Raw genomic sequence first — 20,847 nt, 5'->3', positions numbered from 1 at the left:
TACCCATATTGATGTCATCAGTTGATGTGGTCCAAATTCTAAAAGCAGTGGTTTAGTCTTCCGAAGAGTGACCGAGCCTCCTCCTGCAGCAAAAGCTTCAATTGTTTCTACAGTTAGGGGAAAGAAAGCAGCACTCTGTTCAGTAACACAGGTAAGTTCAGCTCCAGTGTCGAATAAAAAATCGATATAAATGCCTCCCACTCTTAATGAAATATATAGTCCATCATTTTTTTGTTCCACAAGTGCATGTAGAGAGAAATGGAGAGAATCATCAAGAGTGGGTTCTAGTAGTTTTTTGAATTATCATACAGAGAACTTCTTTGAGCTGGAGGACAGCTGTTTAACATTTCATTCATAGCATTATCATCATCGTATAGATTCCTACGTGGGTACAGCTCGTCCCTACGTGGGTACGGTTCCTCCCTACGTGGGTACAGCTCGTCCCTACGTGGGTACGGTTCCTCCCTACGTGGGTACGGCTGGGAGGGTCTAGAATCCCTGTACGCAAGTCTGGGTGTGTCTTGTTGGAACGTAACCCTAGGTGCATCTTGTTTGTGTGAGTTACGTAATTGACCACGAGGTGGGTATGTATTGTAATTAATATTTTCTACTTCATTATCATCTCTTGAATCCATCCGTTGTTTTTGATAGCATTTTGCCATCCAGTGTCCTACTCTACCACAGAAAAGACATTGTTGTATTTCCTTACGTGATTTTAATGGAGCAAGGGTACATGTTTGCCCTGGCGCCGGTGGTGAAATTGTAGTTCCTGCTGATATTCCTGCAGGTGCTGCAACAGCCGCCGCTGGAGCAGCAGGTAACATGGGCTGGATTTGAGCAATAGGCTGCATTTGAGCAGCTGCAGTGTTAAAAGTTGCCTGATTGTACAAACCACGATCTATCTGAATGCATCGGTCAACTATGTCTCGGTATGTGCCAGCTGTGGCCCAAGCTGGTAAAACCAAATTCAAGGCAGCAGAAATTCCAGGTTTAACACCGGCTATAAAAGCCGTTTTTAATGGACTTAAAGTGCTTGCATCCCATGTGTCATTTTCCTGGTCGAGTGTCATCCCTGAATATTCCATCCAAGTATGTAAAAATCTTTCCTCAAAATCCTGAATATCTTCATCATTTTTTTGAATGCAAGCTGTGATCTTAGACCAATTGGTCCTCGGGGGACGGAATTTTAATAGCCAATTCTTGACTGCTTGCCAACCAGCTTCTAAATTTTGCAAATCGTCTCCAAAGGGAACTTCTACTTCATTTTTAAGGGTTAAACTTATACGAGTACCTAGCATGATAGTCAGAATTTGTACTCCATCAAGTGGGTGGAGACTGTAAATGGCTTGTAATCTGTGAATTCCATCCCATGTGGTCATACCACCCTTTTTAGGGTGTGGAAGACCCTTGGACCATTCGTCAATTTTAGAAGGATCAATTTGTTCATGAACCCATTGGTGGTCAAATATGTTTCTAGTGATAGTTTCACCATCTTCTTCTATTTTTTTGCTTCCAACCCTAACCCGTTTGTGTTTTAAAGGGGCTAGTCGAATTGCTTTAGTATTTTGTATTGTAGGAACACTATCTTCGTCTGATTCATCCGACAGAGAAAATGATTTATGTTTAACAATTGATCTCGGCTGTGCAATTGCCGATTGTGCCACTAGGTGGGTGGCTTGGACTGCTTTCTGAGTTTGTTCAATCTTTTGTACAGAAAGCATGTTTGTCAAAGAATTGCAATGTTCAGTCACGCTGGTTATATTCCTTTCTAAAACACATCTTTCTTTCACTAACTTGCAATTTTCAAGTTCAATTCGCTCAGTTTTTAATTGCAATTGTCGGTATTTTGACTCCACTTCAAAGACTTGATTTTGGAATTCTGTTATTTGAAAAGATAACTGCTGGAGTTCAGAGGTTTTGTTTCGCAAATCTGTTTTAATTTCATCATAATGCTCAAGTTTGGATTTTGCATCTTGCAATTCTTCAACAACTGCAATTAGTTGCTTTTTAGTGGACCTATACTCATCATCGCTTCGCTCAGTAGTTAATTGCAACTGTTGGTATTTTGACTCCACTTTAAAAACTTGGATTTGAAATTGCTGGAGTTCAGAGGTTTTGTTTTGCAAATCTGTTCTAATTTCATCATAATGCTCAAGTTTGGATTTTGCAACTTGCAAATCTGTTTTAATTTCATCAGAATGCTCAAGTTTGGATTTTGCATCTTGCAAATCTGTTTCAAGTTTGGATTTTGCATCTTGCAATTCTGTTTTAATTTCATCATAATGCTCAAGTTTGGATTTTGCAACTTGCAATTATGTTTCAAGTTTGGATTTTGCATCTTGCAATCTATTTTAATTTCATCATAATGCTCAAGTTTGGACTTTGCATCTTGCAATTCTGTTTTAATTTCATCATAATGCTCAAGTTTGGATTTTGCAACTTGCAAACCTATTTTAATTTCATCAGAATGCTCAAGTTTGGATTATGCATCTTGCAAATCTGTTTCAAGTTTGGATTTTGCATCTTGCAATTCTGTTTTAATTTCATCAGAATGCTCAAGTTTCAATTTTGCATCTTGCAATTCTGTTTCAAGTTTGGATTTTGCATCTTGCAAATCTGTTTTAATTTCATCAGAATGCTCAAGTTTGGATTTTGCAACTTGCAATTCTGTTTCAAGTTTGGATTTTGCATCTTGCAAATCTGTTTTAATTTCATCATAATGCTCAAGTTTGGATTTTGCAACTTGCAAATCTGTTTTAATTTCATCAGAATGCTCAAGTTTGGATTTTGCATCTTACAAATCTGTTTCAAGTTTGGATTTTGCATCTTGCAATTCTGTTTTAATTTCATCATAATGCTCAAGTTTGGATTTTGCATCTTGCAATTCTGTTTCAAGTTTGGATTTTGCATCTTGCAATTCTGTTTTAATTTCATCATAATGCTCAAGTTTGGATTTTGCAACTTGCAATTCTGTTTCAAGTTTGGATTTTGCATCTTGCAAATCTGTTTTAATTTCATCATAATGCTCAAGTTTGGATTTTGCAACTTGCAAATCTGTTTTAATTTCATCAGAATGCTCAAGTTTGGATTTTGCATCTTGCAAATCTCTTTCAAGTTTGGATTTTGCATCTTGCAATTCTTCAACAACTGTAATTAGTTGCCTTTTAGTAGACCTATACTTATCATCATTTCGTTCAGTATTTAATTGTAACTGTTGGTATTTTGACTCCACTTTAAAAACTTGATTTTGAAATTCTCCGATTTGAACAGACAACTGCTGGAGTTCAGAGGTTTTATTTTGCAAATCTGTTCTAATTTCATCATAATGCTCAAGTTTGGATTTTGCATCTTGCAAATCTTCAAGAACTGCACTTAGTTGGTCTTTAGTGGACTGAAGCTGATGATCACTTTTATTTTTAACAATGATCTCTTGCTGACTGTGTATCTGTCCCGTAATTACCAAGGACCATTTTACACGTTCTGCACCGTGTAATCGTGTGCATTTTCCCCATGCACTCTTGATATTATTGAAGGACCACTGTCCTCTGGGGATATCATACTTTGATTCAATTTTCTTTGAGGTTTCACATAGGTTAAAATATCTACGAGTGAAAGATCTACAATCCCCCAACGTATCTTCAACAGAAACATCTGGTATTCCAGCACCCCCCTTGGATGTAGTGGGGAGTAATTTTCTGCCTTCTAAAGTCTCTGAATCTACACTTTGATTAGGATCAGCCATAACTTTTCTTGATCGCTGACTGCCGTTTTATTTTAGTTACTGCAGTGACTCATCTTCCAGTCACGTCTGATAGTCTGACCGACTGGCACTTGATTTATTTAACACAGTTTATAAAAAATGTTCTTTTCAAGGGTCGAAGTACTGATTGATGCGGCTTTAAGACTTTTAATGGGTGAAAAAGATATTTCTTACCCTAGTCTAGCCGTGGGTTCCGGCTGTCTTCTGGGCCTCCTCCGATTGTCTCCGAAGCTTCCCGAAGGTTCCCGACCTCCTCCGATTATCTTCGAAGCTTTCCGGCGTCACCTGGGCCTCCGAAGGTCGTCCTCAGTACTCCCCCCCACTGCCTGACTACGCCAAAACGAATGACTTGCAATCAGAAGATTCTAGGTTCGACTCCTGGCTGGCTCGCCAATTAAAGGAAACTATAATTTATAGAGATTCTTAACCTGTCGAACTACGCCAAGTTTGGGGGAAGCTTAGTTGATGAATCAAGTCCTGGCGCAATACGACAAGTTGTAAGATTTATAATATTTGTAGACTGTGTTAAGTTGTTCGATTCCTTGTATTATTCGACTGTGTATAGTTGAAGGAATTTATATAATCTCTGCTATTCGGTTATCAGTAGCACTTTGCGAATACTGGAACTCAGCAGAAATTTGCAGTATAAACTCCTCAGGTGCCAAAAAGAATTGTTTTATTTGTAGTCGCTTGATTACAATTTGAAAGTCATTTAAAAGGCAATTCGTAAACAATTCAAAGCTTTCAGAGAATTACAGACATTATCTTTCTTTGCTTAGGCAGACAGCTCGAAAGTAACTTTTTAAAGGTCAAAGTCTGGCAATGAAACATGAAGAGAGAGAGAGAGCTAATCTTCAGCTAAACTCAAACTCAAAGTCAAAAGTGGACTAACATCACTGACACAGACTGTTAGACTGACAGAACGCCCAAAAGACATCTCTAAAATGGAGACTATAAAGGACAAAACTGACTAAACTAAACACTAAAACCAAACCTCACCTAAAATGGCCGGGAGAAACTTTTCAGTTATACACTTTCATATCTGTCTTCTACACCATCACTTGCTGAATTTGCACGGCTGTTCGCGCTGCACAATCTGCTCGTTCATTACCAACGTCAACTGGGGTTGTACCATTCGTGTGGGCAGCGCATTTAATAACGGAAATCTGCGCGGGCATAAGGAGGGCCTGCAGTAGGTCATTAACTAAACCCCGGTTGGATATTTCTGTGCCTGCCGAGGTAAGGAATCCCCTATTCTTCCAGAGTTGTCCGAAGTCATGAACTACCCCAAAAGCATATCGGGAGTCAGTGTAGATATTTACCCGGCGATCTCCCCCCAGTATACATGCACGGGTGAGGGCAAAAAGTTCGACTTGTTGTGCTGAGTAAGGGGTCTGGAAAGCTGCCGCTTCTAGAATCAGACCATCCTGATCTATGATTGCATAACCCGACAGTCTCCGGCCAGTGGGGCTTACTAATGCACTGCCATCAACATACATAATCATGTCAGGTTGTTCTAACGGAATATCACTCAGATCGTCCCTTATTGTTGTAGTTTCCTGAATCAAGGCTAAACAGTCGTGACCAGGCGCGTCCTCATTGACAGGGGGACCACTGAGAAAACAGGCTGGATTGATAGTGGTACAGTATTTAAATGTCAGACGTGGATTGTTCAAAAGGTATATCTCATACCTATTCTGACGAGCTGCGGTAAGATGCTGAGTCTGCAGTTGCCCCAATAGTGCGATTACCGAGTGGGAGCTATACACCGTAATATCCTGTTGGAGAGCGATGTTGGCAGCAGCCTGAAAACTATTGTATATCGCTGCCAAGATCTGGGTGCAAACAGGGTGGCCCAACGCCACTGGGTCGAGTTTGGAAGAGTAATATGCTACGGGCCGGTGCTTGTCCCCATGTTGCTGGGTGAGTACCGCTGTTGAACATCCTTCCAGAACAGTACAGTATATCTGGAATGGTCGGTCGTATAGGGGCCTACCGAGGGCCGGTGCTTGTAGCAAGGCCTGCTTCAGGCAACGGAAGGCCTCGAGTGCCTCGGTGGTGAGAGTAAAATTCCCCCCTTCACTAGTGTAAGGCGTCAGCAGCTTTGTATAGACAGCGATGTTTGGTATCCACTGCCGACAATAATTCATCATACCCAGCCAATGACGAACCTCCTTGGCTATTGTAGGGGCGGGGAATTGGCATATTGGTTCAATCCTACTGGGTTCGAGACTTCTTTCTGTGGCTGTAAGTAAAACTCCTAAGAACTTAACTTTTCTCTGAGCCACCAAGACCTTTGCTTGTGAAACAACATAACCCAACGAGGATAGGTGGTTCAATAATTGGATCACATCATCCCTATTACTGGGCTCGTCAGGACTTGCCACCAATATGTCATGTACACACTGCACCAGAGTGGAACCATGCTCCAATGTCAAGGCCTGGAGTTGGGTCTGCAGACATCTGGAGAAGAGTGTAGGTGAATTGACGAACCCCTGTGGCAGTCGGGTCCAGGTATACTGCTGTCCATTGGAAGTGAAGGCAAACAAATATTGACTTTCAGTCGCAAGTGGGAGGGCAAAGAAGGCGTGCTGAAGGTCAATTACGGCGAAGACCCGGGCTTGAGCTGGAATTTGAGCCAGTATGTGGGCAGGGTTAGGGACGAAAGCATGTAACGGCTGTACGATGGCATTAATTGAACGTAAATCCTGTACTAATCGGTACTGGTCTGGTTTGGCTGGTTTAGGCACAGCAAGTATGGGGGTGTTACATTCTGATTGGCAAGGGACCAAAATACCCTGTTTCAACAGCTCTCGGATTAATTTATCTATTGATGGAGCAGCTTGAGATTTCAGGGGGTATAGTCGAATGGAAGGTAGCTTTACATGATCCTTAATCATCACCTTAATAGGTGTAACATTTGTCTTTCCCACTTGTGATGGGTATTCCGCCCAGACCTGTGGATTGACATATTCCAACACATCATGTCCCCTGTGATGCTGCAGTCGAGTGTTAATCGTTTCAGGGACCTCAAAATATTTTATGGTAGTGCCGTCCGGCATGACTTGAAGTGCGTAGTCTGTTGGATCCGAATGATCCACCGCCCTCCTGACCATTCGCCCCATATCCCTGGCATGGTACTGGTCATGGACCTGACGTGTAATATGAGGGCTTACCGAATCTGACTGTGGCCATAAATGTGGTGATATTGTAACAAAATCGGCTGTACCTTCTTTTCCCGTGACTGTGGGTGTAACCTTGACTGGCCATTCGGTCTCAAGTAATGGCCGGTATTTGTCCTCCAACTCCCTGTTTCGTCCAGTTCTGTCATAGGCCATGGTAACGTGATGCAGTGACTGTTCAACATCTAACGTCCACCACTGGGGGGTGATAGAAACATAGCACTGTTGTCTCATCCTCCATGATGTAACCGTTACCCCCTCATCTCCGCATTCTAGCTGTAGCTGGAAGATACACAGTAAATCTCGGGCCAACAAGTTACAGTCCAATCCAGTAGTCACTACAAACTGATGCTCTGCAGACTTATTCTCGTAAGTGACTGTCATAGGTTCAGAAATAGGATACTCACACACCTGTCCTTGGAACCCTGACAATTGCTGCGTGTGGTCGGATAATGGTAATTTAAGTGCTGATTGCACAGAAGACATGGCTGCCCCGGTGTCGATTACAAATGAGTGATGTTGATCTCCTATCTGCAGAGAGATAATAGGTTCCCTGTCCGATTGGAGAGTCCTTATGGCTAAATTAGCTAGTCAATCCTGTGTTGGGAAAGGGTTTTCCTGGGAGAAGTCAGTGTATCTCGTCTGTCCTCCCCTTGGTGGGTACCCTCTCCTTTGGGTCGGATAATCTCCTTCTACTGCCTGTCTTTTAAAGGGGCATTCCTGTTGCCAGTGATCTACATGGCCGCAATTAAAACATGCATTGCTCCCTCTATTTCTGCCCCGTCCTCTTCTTCCAGTAGACCAATGGGCCCTCAGAGGGGGCTGCGGTTGTAGAGATGTTGATTCGTTCGGTGGGCCATAAAAAGGGGGTGAGGGTCCCTTTGGGTGGGTTTGGTATCCTCCTCTTCGCTGATCCACCCACCCAAAGTCACTATATTGGGGCTCCTGCTGGTAAACTGCCATTTCTGCCGCTTGTTGGGATCGCCAATCATCCTTTTTCATTACATACTCAGTCTTAAGCTTTGTAACTGAGCCACCTTCTTGGCCTACACCCTCCTTCCAATAAAATCTGACTACCCTTGCCATCTGGGAAGGGTCGTTCTCTGTCCAATTCATGTTACTACATTTCACAGCAGTAACCACAGAAGGTGGTAGGCAATGCATTAACATAGCACAATATTGAGGGGAATTCTGACCATTTTGATACAGCAAATCGCCTGACTGCCCCCGGTAGATTTCATTAAAACGCTCCAGAAATTCCTCTGGCTCTTCAGTCTTCTTAGGTTTTAAGTCTAAGATAACAGAAAGATTTATGGGCCTTTGAAATGTGTATTCAACGCATTCAAGATCTGTGTCCTTCCATCGTCGTCTAACGCATAGGCCTGCTGAAGTGCGGCATGACTAGCATAATTCAGGTGGTTAAGATAATTGCGGTACTCTGCTGGGGTTAAAATCTGCTGGACTAGGGCCCAGAGGTCCCTTGAATCAGCTTGATAAATTGAGATGGTAGTTCTCAAGGAATCCACGAAGGCAGCAGGAGATTTTTTTCTATCTGGGATTGTAGCCATAATAGCCATCATCTCACTGGGTGTCCATGGGAAGTAAACGTCTATCGTGGGGTTCGCTCCCGCAGTCACTGCGTCGGGGTTTCGCATCTTCCTAATCGGTAACTGTCTCCGAATGTCACCAGGGGGCACTCTAGCTATTTCCCCTGGCTGTTCCAAGACTTCAACATCTCTCCCTGTCACTAGGGGGAGTTCTTTCTCTTCAAAAGAAGTTGTTTCAGCTTCCTTTGTTCCCGAATCTTGTGGTTTCTCCTTAGTTTGGAGAGACTTAGGTGATATGCTTAATTGTTTCTGGTGAGGGTCAAGCCCCTCTCTCGCTGTCCGAGATCTTGTCCTAGAGCTAACTGGGCTTGTGGGACAGAGTTTCTTTTGCTCTTCTGGTCGTGAAGTTGGTAAATCAGGACCCACACTATCACCCACACTATCATCCAAAAGGGCTTGAGTTTCTGGCATATTTGGAATCTGGGGAGCAATGACTGGGTATATATTATTGTACTCTGGTGGTTCTGGAATGAGCGCAGTCCATGCTACGGGTGTAGACAGAACTTTTACTGACTTTTCCAAATTATTGAATTTTTCTTTTTCTGTCAATTCAAGGCCAGCCATTGAACTACGTACCTCATCTCTTGTTTGACCCGCGTCTTTCCTGTCTCTACTTGCTCTTTTTTTAAATGCACATTCCTTTTTCAAGATCTGTAATGTTTTTAGGTTACCCTGTTCACTAATTGGAATCCCCATTTCAAGGGCATTGTCCTGCCAGCTAGACAACATAATCTTATCTCTTTCCTCTTGACAATATTGCCTCCATAATCCAATTAATTCTTTAGCTTTCATACTTTGATTTTTTCTCCAAATTTGTCCCTGGATTTTCTTAACCATTTCTAGGTCTTTGCTGCCCCCTAGTGGCCATTCATCTCCCATTTTAGTTCGTAACTGTGCTGACAATTTTCTAAAATCCTTCGCTTTGTCCGGATACTTATCACATAATATTTGCAGTGGCATGCCTGGATCATTTGTGCTATCCAAGGAATTCCCCATAATCTCAACTAGTCCTCGGAACTGCGTTTTTCGCCACTACAGTCCAAGGAGATAATTTTAGCTTAATCAACTATATTTTTAACACACACACACATGGAGGTGAACCATTTTCAATTTCAAATGTCGCATCGACCTCCCATAACCTAACCCAACCGAATTAACTCACAAATGAAGTTGAACCATTTATAGTTTTAAATGTCCCATCAACAATATAGCCTTCCCCAGCCGAATTAACTCACAAATGAAGTTGAACCATTTATAGTTTTAAATGTCCCATCAACAATATAGCCTACCCCAGCCGAATTAACTCACAAATGAAATCCCATCAATTAAAATGCTAATCCCCAGACTGACCTGTGATTTCGTCGAGGCGGTCTTTCTCTGCCAACCGCGAGTGACCAGATTAATCAGACGATAAGAAGAGCGGAACAATCAATGCGCGTTCATTTTCCAGTTCTACATTGAGGGCCCTCGTTCCCCATCCTCCTGTTCAATATCAGTCAAATTCTGATTTCGCAGTTGGACCAGGATCGCCCTGAGAAATCCCGGTTTTCGGCACCAAATGTTGAATCCCAAATTTCTTTATCCGTCAGTCTGGCCTCAATAAAAGTCGAGATGGATTTGCAGGTATAACATTAGTTATTTTATTCAGCTTGCAAGCTACCTAGTCCACAGTGATACAGATAACATGTTGCTCTCTGCAGCCCCGGGAGCTAAGTGAATGTCCCAGACAAAGAGATCAGTACTGATACATTCAAATGGCATCAAGTTTCACATACTTGACACCCAGAGGTCATCCTATGTCGCTCCTGACTTGTTTGATCTATTCTGATTGGCTCACTTCCAATCCCTTTCTCCGGCCCCTATCAATGCAGCATCACTCTCATAGACACACCTCTTCCTGCTTTTTTCCATGCGGTCTAAAATCCTTTGTCTCTACTTGCCAGAATCGAAGTGGCTTATTTCTACATTACATTAACTAATATCTCTAAAGTAACTATTTTATATCACATTCGTCACAAGCAGATCGGCAGCCTCCCTTTGGTTTCCTTTCCCAAATTCTTCAACTTGGACTCGCACTTTACCAATGACCTGCGATGTGGCAACTGTTGTTGCGCAGGGACAATGCACTGGGACTTCAAGACATTGACGATTAAGGTTAGTTCGCTGAGATATGAGTGGGAAGCTACAGAGATACAGATTGTATTTTAAAAGAGGGAATAAAGGGTGTCATCTGGTGTTTGTTGTGGCAGAGTGTGAACGCAAGTACGCTCATCTAGTAAAGTAGCAAATTATGCAAATCGCAAATTTCAGGGTGTAAATAGATCTGTCAACGCCACATCTTCATGGAAAACGCCCCATCCTTTATCCCGCCCAAATCGTTCTTGCTGACATGCAGCAACATATATCGTCCAATAAAAAGGCAAATTACTGCAGATGTGAAATCTGAAAAAAAACAGGAAATGATGGAAAATCTCAGTGGGTCTGGCAGCATCTGTGAAGAGAGAACCGAGCTAACGTTTCGAGGCTGGGTCACTCTTCATCAGAGTAAATCTGTGAATCTGCATGAGAAAATAAAAATGATTGGATTAAAGCTCATCAAATTTGAGGACGTCTGTGGAACCAGACACAAAGTTAATGTTTCAAATCCGTGTGATCCTTATTCAGAGCTGAATCGAAGTTACATGCAATGGAGTCGATGAGGAAAATGGAAGTTGCGTGAAAAATGGGAGATATGGAAGTTTGAATCAAGTTTGACATAAAACAAGCGAAAACAATTTTGAAGGTCAGTACCACAGAAATGATGTCAACATTTTCTGTGTTCACCATTAAATGAGGAGCATTCTTCACAGGCTACATGCTTTGACCTGAATGTATAAAGGCACTGCTGAGATTTGAACTCAGGATCCCCTGTTCACGAGACAGGTGCTTTAACCATCTAAGCCACAGCACCAATTTGCAAGACAGCATTGCAAGTTTAGAACAGATTTCAATTGTTTTGATTAAACATCAGTAGTGTTGATTTCTCCTGCTGACTTTGAGAGTGCAAACTAAAATATTCATCAGCACTGGGCTTTTGAAACTGTAAAAATTGCAGTTATTCTGAAAGCTATTAATTTAAAAGCAGTTCTGCAGGAAAGAAGTATACAAACAGGAAATATTTTGCAAATTGGGAAGTGATTAAACATGGCCAGAAAACTATAGTGGTATAATGCTGGATAAGACCAGGAGAGAGTTTTTACATTCACTGAAAATCTAGCAAAAATTCTTGAAAATTCCGGACGGCTGTTGCAATTTGGCAAACACGACGTTGTCACGGTTCTTCCACTTTCCATAAAGCATCCTGCATTCTTTATTTTTATTTCCGACCGTTCATTGGGAAGCAAACGCCTTGAGCCAAAATCAAAGCCCTGACAGGGACTTGAACCCTGGACCCTCAGATTAAAAGTCTGATGCTCTACCGACCGAGCTACCAGGGCCCATTATAAAAGTGTTCTCATAGCTCACTTCAAAGTCTCATATTGTATCTTTTGAATTTCCTTCACTGGTCATTCAGCCTCTCCAGCTCATTTCCCTCGCAAGTAGACCGGCAGCCTCCCTTCGGCTTTCTTTCTCAAATTCTTCAACTTGGACTCGCATTTTACCAATGACCTGTGATGTGACAACTGTTGTTACCCAGGGACATGCACTGGGACTTCAAGACATTGAAGATTACGGTTAGTTCGCTGAGATATCAGTGGGAAGCTGCAGAGATACAGATTGGATTTTGAGAGAGGGAATAAAGTGTGTCATCTGTTGTTTGTTGTGGCAGAGTGTGAACGCAAGTAAGCTCATCGAGTAAAGTAACAAATTATGCAAATTGCAAATTTTCAGGGTGTAAATAGATCTGCAAATGCCACATCTTCATGGAAAACGCCCCATCCTTTATCCCGCCCAAATCGTTCTTGCTGACATGCAGCAACATATATCGTCCAATAAAAAGGCAAATTACTGCAGATTTGAAATCTGAAAAAAAACAGGAAATGATGGAAAATCTCAGTGGGTCTGGCAGCATCTGTGAAGAGAGAACCGAGCTAAAGTTTCGAGGCAGGGTCATTCTTCATCAGAGTAAATCATTTAGCCATTCAATCTTTGCTCACAGACATCGCTGACAGACATTCAAAATGTTCCTACTGTATTTCCTGAGGGCAATCCTCTCGTGCATTCAAAGGAAAATACTGCACATGTTGTGAATCGGCATGAGAAACTAAAAATGATTGGATTAAAGCTCAGAAAATTAGAGGATGTCTGTGGAGCCAGACACAAAGTTAATGTTTCAAATCCGTGTGATCCTTATTCAGAGCTGAATCGAAGTTACATGCAATGGAGCAGATGAGGAAAATGGAAGTTGCGTGAAAAATGGGAGATATGGAAGTTTGAATCAAGTTTGACATAAAACAAGCGAAAACAATTTTGAAGGTCAGTACCACAGAAATGATGTCAACATTTTCTGTGTTCACCATTAAATGAGGAGCATTCTTCACAGGCTACATGCTTAAACCTGAATGTATAAAGGTACTGCTGAGATTTGAACTCAGAATCTCCTGATTATAAAACACACGCTTTAACCATCTAAGCCACAGCATCAATCTGCAAGACAGCTTTGCAAGTGTAGAACAGATTTCAATTGTTTTGATTAAACATCAGTATTGTTGATTTCTCCTGCTGACTTTGAGAGTGCAAATTAAAATATTCATCGGCACTGGGCTTTTGAAACTGTAAAAATTGCAGTTATTTCTGAAAGTTATTAATTTAAAAGCAGTTCTGCAGGAAAGAAGTATACAAACAGGAAATATTTTGCGAATTGGGAAGTGATTAAACATGGCCAGAAAACTACAGTGGTATAATGCTGGATAAGACCAGGAGAGAGTTTTCACATTCACTGAAAATCTAGCAAAAATTTCTTGAAAATTCTGGACGGCTGTTGCAATTTGGCAAACACGACGTTGTCACGGTTCTTCCACTTTCCTTGAGGCATCCTGCATTCTTTATTTTTATTTCCGTTCATTGGGAAGCAAAGGCCTTGAGCCAAAATCAAAACCCTGACAGGGGCTTGAACCCTGGACCCTCAGATTAAAAGTCTGATGCTCTACCGACTGAGCTACAAGGGCCAATTACAAAAATGTGCTCATAGTTCAGTTCAAAGTCTCATATTGTATCTTTTGAATTTCCTTCACTGGTCATTCAGCCTCTCCAGCTCATTTCCCTCGCAAGCAGACCGGCAGCCTCCCTTCGGCTTTCTTTCTCAAATTCTTCAACTTGGACTCGCATTTTACCAATGACCTGTGATGTGACAACTGTTGTTACCCAGGGACATGCACTGGGACTTCAAGACATTGAAGATTACACTAGTTCGCTGAGATATCAGTGGGAAGCTGCAGAGATACAGATTGTATTTTGAGAGAGGGAATAAAGCGTGTCATCTGTTGTTTGTTGTGGCAGCGTGTGAACGCAAGTAAGCTCATCTAGTAAAGTAACAAATTATGGAAATCGCAAAGTTTCAGGGTGTAAATAGATCTGTCAACGCCACATCTTCATGGAAAACGTCCCATCCTTTATCCCGCCCAAATCGTTCTTGCTAGCATGCAGCAACATATATCGTCCAATAAAAAGGCAAATCACTGCAGATGTGAAATCTGAAAAAAAACAGGAAATGATGGAAAATCTCAGTGGGTCTGGCAGCATCTGTGAAGAGAGAACTGAGCTAACGCTTTGAGGCTGGGTCACACTTCATCAGAGTACATCATTTAATCATTCAATCTTTGCCCACAGACATCGCTGACAGACATTCAGAATGTTCCTACTGGATTTCCTGAGGTCAATCCTGTCGTGCATTCAAAGGAAAATACTGCACATGTTGTGAATGTGCATGAGAAACTAAAAATGATTGGATTAAAGCTCATAAAATTTGAGGATTTCTGTGGAGCCAGACACAAAGTTAATTTTTCAAATCCGTGTGATCCTTATTCAGAGCTGAAGCGAGGTTACATGCAATGGAGTCGATGAGGAAAATGGAAGTTGCGTGAAAAGTGGGAGATATGGAAGTTTGAATCAAGTTTGAGATAAATCAAGGGAAAGCAATGTTGAAGGTCAGTACCACAGAAACATTTACACCATTTCCTGTTTGCACCATTGAATGAGGAGCATTCTTCATAGGCTACATGCTTAAATCTGAATGTATAAATGTACAGCTGAGATTTGAACTCAGGATCTCCTGTTTATAAGATAAGCGCTTTAACCATCTAAGCCACAGCACCAATCTGCAAGACAGCTTTGCAAGTGTAGAACAGATTTCAATTGTTTTGATTAAACATCAGTATTGTTGATTTCTCCTGCTGACTTTAAGAGTGCAAACTAAAATATTCATCAGCAGTGGCCTTTTGAAACTGTAAAAATTGCAGTTATTCTGAAAGCTATTAATTTAAAAGCAGTTCTGCAGGAAAGAAGTATACAAACAGGAAATATTTTGCGAATTGGGAAGTGATTAAACATGGCCAGAAAAGTACAGTGGTATAATGCTGGATAAGACCAGGAGAGAGTTTTTACATTCACTGAAAATCTAGCAAAAATTCTTGAAAATTCCGGACGGCTGTTGCAATTTGGCAAACACGACGTTGTCACGGTTCTTCCACTTTCCATAAAGCATCCTGCATTCTTTATTTTTATTTCCGACCGTTCATTGGGAAGCAAACGCCTTGAGCCAAAATCAAAGCCCTGACAGGGACTTGAACCCTGGACCCTCAGATTAAAAGTCTGATGCTCTACCGACCGAGCTACCAGGGCCCATTATAAAAGTGTTCTCATAGCTCACTTCAAAGTCTCATATTGTATCTTTTGAAGTTCCTTCACTGGTCATTCAGCCTCTCCAGCTCATTTCCCTCGCAAGCAGACCGGCAGCCTCCCTTCGGCTTTCTTTCTCAAATTCTTCAACTTGGACTCGCATTTTACCAATGACCTGTGATGTGACAACTGTTGTTACCCAGGGACATGCACTGGGACTTCAAGACATTGAAGATTACGGTTAGTTCGCTGAGATATCAGTGGGAAGCTGCAGAGATACAGATTGGATTTTGAGAGAGGGAATAAAGTGTGTCATCTGTTGTTTGTTGTGGCAGAGTGTGAACGCAAGTAAGCTCATCGAGTAAAGTAACAAATTATGCAAATTGCAAATTTTCAGGGTGAAAATAGATCTGCAAATGCCACATCTTCATGGAAAACGCCCCATCCTTTATCCCGCCCAAATCGTTCTTGCTGACATGCAGCAACATATATCGTCCAATAAAAAGGCAAATTACTGCAGTTATGAAATCTGAAAAAAAACAGGAAATGATGGAAAATCTCAGTGGGTCTGGCAGCATCTGTGAAGAGAGAACCGAGCTAACGTTTCGAGGCTGCGTCACTCTTCATCAGAGTAAATCATTTAATCAGTCAATCTTTGCTCACAGACATCGCTGACAGACATTCAAAATGTTCCTTCTCGATTTCCTGAGGTCAATCCTGTCGTGCATTCAAAGGAAAATACTGCACATGTTGTGAATCTGCATGAGAAACTAAAATTGATTAGATTGAAGTAAATAAAATTTGAGGATGTCTGTGGAGCCAGACACAAAGTTAATGTTTCAAATCCGTGTGACCCTTATTCAGAGCTGAAGCGAGGTTACATGCAATGGAGTAGATGAGGAAAATGGAAGTTGCGTGAAAAGTGGGAGATATGGAATTTTGAATCAAGTTTGACATAAATCAAGGAAAAGCAATCTTGAAGGACAGCACGACAGAAATGTTGTCAACATTTTCTGTGTTCACCATTAAATGACAAGCATTTTTCACAGGCTACATGCTTTGACCTGAAAGTGTAAATGTATTGTTGAGATTTGATCTCAGGATCACCTGTTTACAAGACAGGCACTTTAACCATTTAAGCCACAGCACCAACCTACCAGACATGTTTGCAAGTGTAGAACAGATTTCAATTGTTTTGATTAAACATCAGTATTGTTGATTTCTCCTGCTGACTTTGAGAGTGCAAACTAAAATATTCATCGGCACTGGGCTTTTGAAACTGTAAAAATTGCAGTTATTTCTGAAAGTTATTAATTTAAAAGCAGTTCTGCAGGAAAGAAGTATACAAACAGGAAATATTTTGTGAATTGGGAAGTGATTAAACTTGGCCAGAAAACTACAGTGGTATAATGCAGGACAAGACCAGGAGAGTTTTTACATTCACTGAAAATCTAGCAAAAATTCTTGAAAATTCAGGACGGCTCTTGCAATTTGACAAACACGACGTTGTCACGGTTCTTCCACTTTCCATAAAGCATCCTGCATTCTTTATTTTTTATTTCTGACCATTCATTGGGAAGCAAACACCTTGAGCCTTAATCAAAGCCCTGATAGGGACTTGAATCCTGGACCCTCAGATTAAAAGTCTGATGCTCTACCGACTGAGCTACCAGGGCCCAATTCAACAATGCTCTCATAGCTCATATCAAAGTCTCATATTGTATCTTTTGAATTTCCTTCACTGGTAATTCAGCCTCTCCAGCTCATTTCCCTCGCAAATGTTGAATCCCAAATTTCTTTATCCGTCAGTCTGGCCTCAATAAAAATCGAGATGGATTTGCAGGTAAAACATTAGTTATTTTATTCAGCTTGCAAGCTACCTAGTCCACAGTGATACAGATAACATGTTGCTCTCTGCTGCCCCAGGAACTAAGTGAATGTCCCAGACAAAGCGATCAGTACTGATACATTCAAATGGCATCAAGTTTCACATACTCGACACCCATAGGTCATCCTATGTCCCTCCTGACTTGTTTGATCTATTCTGATTGGCTCACTTCCAATCCCTTTCTCCGGCCCCTATCAATTCAACATCACTCTCATAGACACACCTCTTCCTGCTTTTTTCCATGCGGTCTAAAATCCTTTGTCTCTACTTGCCAGAATCAAAGTGGCTTATTTCTACATTACATTAACTAATATCTCTAAAGTAACTATTTTATATCACATTCGTCATTCCCTCCTTTTATCATTCCATGATAACCGAACTATCCAATCCATAGCTACGGTTCCTCATCCAAAAAGACCTGTCGCTGCATTTCCAATTCCTGTCTTAGCCCCCCTTCATCTGCTTCACCCTCATGGATTTTAACAGTTAAATTTCTTGGGGCGGTGATCTGATCCAGTGCACCCCGCATTCTACCCATCACACATTTAAGGATGGCCAGGCCCACAAAGATGCAGCCGATAGCTACCACTCGATACATGGCCATATTTATCAACCAGTCCTTCCAACCTCCAAATCCCCAGTTACCCCAAGAGCCAGGATCCTGCATCCCGTCCAAGTGATCCCGTATGCGATCCATAAATTTAGTGATGTTAGCGGTCAAGTCTTGAACTCCCACGATACACTTGCCCTGCACTATGGCGCATACCCCACCCTCACGGGCCTGAAGATAGTCAAGAGCATACCGGTTCTGCATTGCAAACAACCGTAGCTGAGACAACTCCTTAGTTATTGCCCCGAGGGCTCCCAAGGTTTCATTTCCCAAGATGGTAAGGCCGCAAATAAAATAATTCCGATCACTGACAGCCAAGGAACCCCCCACACCTCCCAGTGTCAATACGCCCAGAATGCCCCACCCGGCTGAGTGGCCCCGGTTGGGTGCAAGAACCTGAGGTTTTTTCCAGTTCTCGCAAAATTCAGCAGAGACTGCCCGGCGTGCTAACTGATTATGCAGGTTCCACGCCGAAGGGCAGGGGACTGTGGTAGGGATTAGAGTCCCTATAGCAATTCGGCGGGGAAATGGGGGTGACAAAACATTGGTCGCTGTACCATTAAATAAAAAGTAGTATCCTTGCTCCGTGTGCAGGCTAGCATCACAATCAGCATATCGGTTGCGTAAGGACCCTCCAGTAGCCCAGTTTATCCAACTTTGAAATGCCCATTCGGGCCGCCTAGCAATGCGGAAAGCCCTAGTCCCAACAGTGATATGAGAGACATTCGCCCAGCCACAAAGGAGCTGGAGGCCGGCGTTCAATGGAACGCAAGTGGTGTTGTAACAAACGCATTGGCCAGACGCCTGGGTGATATGGCACCTCCTGTCCGTAAAGGTGGGAAACAGACATGTTATATTTGTGTCCACCTCTACCAGCAAACAGCCGTATCCTTCACTGCTGAAGCAATTCTCGTACGACCGGGAATCCCTATTGGGAGTGAAGTGGCTAGGTATGTACGCCCTCCACCGTCGCAGCCTATCGTACTGTGAATGGGAATTATCCCGAGGAAGGGGAAGGCAAATAGCCGGTGGTGCTGAATCCGGATCGTAAGGAAGAGTGACTTGCTCGGGCAGTGGTTCGGAATGCTGACAATGAACCACCGTTTGGGGAGTGCCCCAAAGCGGTGAAACAGAAAATAACCTAGACACCGCTGCGGCGTTTGGGTAGCAGACAACCCGTCCCTGGCCATACAAGCGGTGGTAAATCTGGTAGAAGAGATTCATACTACCCTCGTTTTCCTCAGTTTGGCCTTTAATTAACTTAAGTGTATCTCCCGGTAACCTACGTTCTAGCTGTACTTCCCTTCTCATACGCCCCGTCCTCTCTCTAGTCCCTTTCACTTTCTCATAGCCTCTTCCTACGCTCTCCTGACGGCCTGATTTTACCTTTATTGCACCACTCTTAACACATCCAAAATCAAATTTACATGTATTCCAAAAACAAGGCAATGTCCATATAATGTTCCCTTCCCATCGCCGGGACCGGTGCAACTGCTTCATGACTCCTGCATTCTCCTTAACTTTGATGACCTTCCATGAGCCGATACCATGTCCTCGTATATGGGGGCAGCGAAGAACATCACCATTGCAGAGGTGATGTAACCTTGTAGATTGGTTGGGGCTACACAGATACATAATATTCCCCTTTTCCATGTCCATCGCCAATAACACGCCAAGCGAAGTGAGGCCAAATATCATACAGACGATGCGTAGCCACTCCATCATGCTCCACACCTGTAAAATAGCACTGGAGAAGGGAGGCAGTTTAGTATCCGACCTTTTACAGTAGTGGAGATGGACTCAATTTACAGTGATGTAGGTGGACCCAAGCACTTCGCCCCTCCACTTTAACTGCTGTGGGGGTGGTAAGGAGAACTTGGAAGGGCCTGTCCCATCGCGGCTCCGACCCCTTCCTAGTCCAATTTTTGACCATGACATAACTACCGGGCTGGACTGAAAGTGAGCTAGGTACCGGGGGCGATGGCTGGTGAGCCGCGTGGACCTGGCCATGGAGTTCCTTGAGCACTTGCGTGAGGGCTAGAACATAGGTGGTCATCTCTTCAGTCATCTGATGAAACTGAACCAGTCTGGGAACCTGCAGGCTCCAGGGAGTTCTAAGAGGCCTGCCATAAAGAATCTCGGCGGGAGAGAGCTGGGCCGGTCCTGCAGGTGTAACCTGCAGCTGGAAGAGGGCAACGGGGAGCAACTTAAGCCATGTCAGTCCCGTGTCTGCTCTTAATTTAGCCAATTTAGTTTTGAGGGTCTGATTGTGTCTCTCAACCAACCCGGCCGCCTGCGGTCTATAAGCACAGTGTAACTGCTGGCGTATGCCCAACTGTGAGCAAAACTCCTTGTTAATTTGTCCAATTAAATGAGGCCCATTATCAGAACTTAACTGAGCTGGTATACCGTACCGCGGAATGAATTCCCTCATCAAGACTTTAACCACAGTAGCAGCTTTATTATCGATAGTTGGATACGCCTCGACCCATCTGCTGAACACATCCACAATGACCAAAACATATTTATAACATTGACACCTTTCCAACTCAATGTAATCCATTTGGAGCGTCTCAAAGGGACCACTGGGCAACGGGGTTTGCCCCATCCCACAAGAGATACCTTTTCCGGTGTTATATTGCTGACAAATCAAACACCGATTACTGATACTTTGGGCCAACCCCTGCATTTTAGGGTGCCACCAAGTGTCCAGCAACAAATCACTCGTCCCTTGAGCCCCACAATGAGTTGCAAAGTGTACACATTCAATTACCCATAAAGCCAGCACATCAGACATATAAGTCTGATGTGCAGGCGTGGTCCATAAAGAGGAAACAGAATCATATGTACAACCTAACCATTTCCACATTTGTTTATCACTCTCAGGAGCGTCTTCCTGTAATCTTATGACGTCTTGGATGGTTGGCATTGACTTGTCAGAAGCAGACATATTTATAGTAGATCGTTTAGTCTGACTTAACATC

At 42.7% G+C, this 20,847-nt stretch overlaps 5 non-coding genes across 5 annotated transcripts; all 5 read right to left on the bottom strand.

Moving 5' to 3' along the window:
- Positions 1–11,425: 11,425 nt before the first annotated feature.
- trnat-cgu (transfer RNA threonine (anticodon CGU)) lies at positions 11,426–11,499 on the bottom strand. Its single transcript has one exon. It is a non-coding gene; the product is annotated as a tRNA-Thr (tRNA).
- Positions 11,500–11,952: 453 nt separating this feature from the next.
- On the bottom strand, positions 11,953–12,025 carry trnak-uuu (transfer RNA lysine (anticodon UUU)). The gene has a single exon. It is a non-coding gene; the product is annotated as a tRNA-Lys (tRNA).
- Positions 12,026–13,623: 1,598 nt separating this feature from the next.
- trnak-uuu (transfer RNA lysine (anticodon UUU)) lies at positions 13,624–13,696 on the bottom strand. Its single transcript has one exon. It is a non-coding gene; the product is annotated as a tRNA-Lys (tRNA).
- Positions 13,697–15,295: 1,599 nt separating this feature from the next.
- On the bottom strand, positions 15,296–15,368 carry trnak-uuu (transfer RNA lysine (anticodon UUU)). Its single transcript has one exon. It is a non-coding gene; the product is annotated as a tRNA-Lys (tRNA).
- A 1,600-nt stretch (positions 15,369–16,968) lies between these two features.
- Positions 16,969–17,041, bottom strand: trnak-uuu (transfer RNA lysine (anticodon UUU)). The gene has a single exon. It is a non-coding gene; the product is annotated as a tRNA-Lys (tRNA).
- Between the last annotated feature and the right edge of the window lie 3,806 nt (positions 17,042–20,847).

This window comes from Scyliorhinus torazame, chromosome 4 (genome assembly GCF_047496885.1).
Source record: "Scyliorhinus torazame isolate Kashiwa2021f chromosome 4, sScyTor2.1, whole genome shotgun sequence".
Taxonomy (NCBI): Eukaryota; Metazoa; Chordata; class Chondrichthyes; order Carcharhiniformes; family Scyliorhinidae; genus Scyliorhinus; species Scyliorhinus torazame.
Note: the sequence above shows the minus strand (reverse complement) of the source record. Positions and strands in the feature narration are given on the sequence as shown.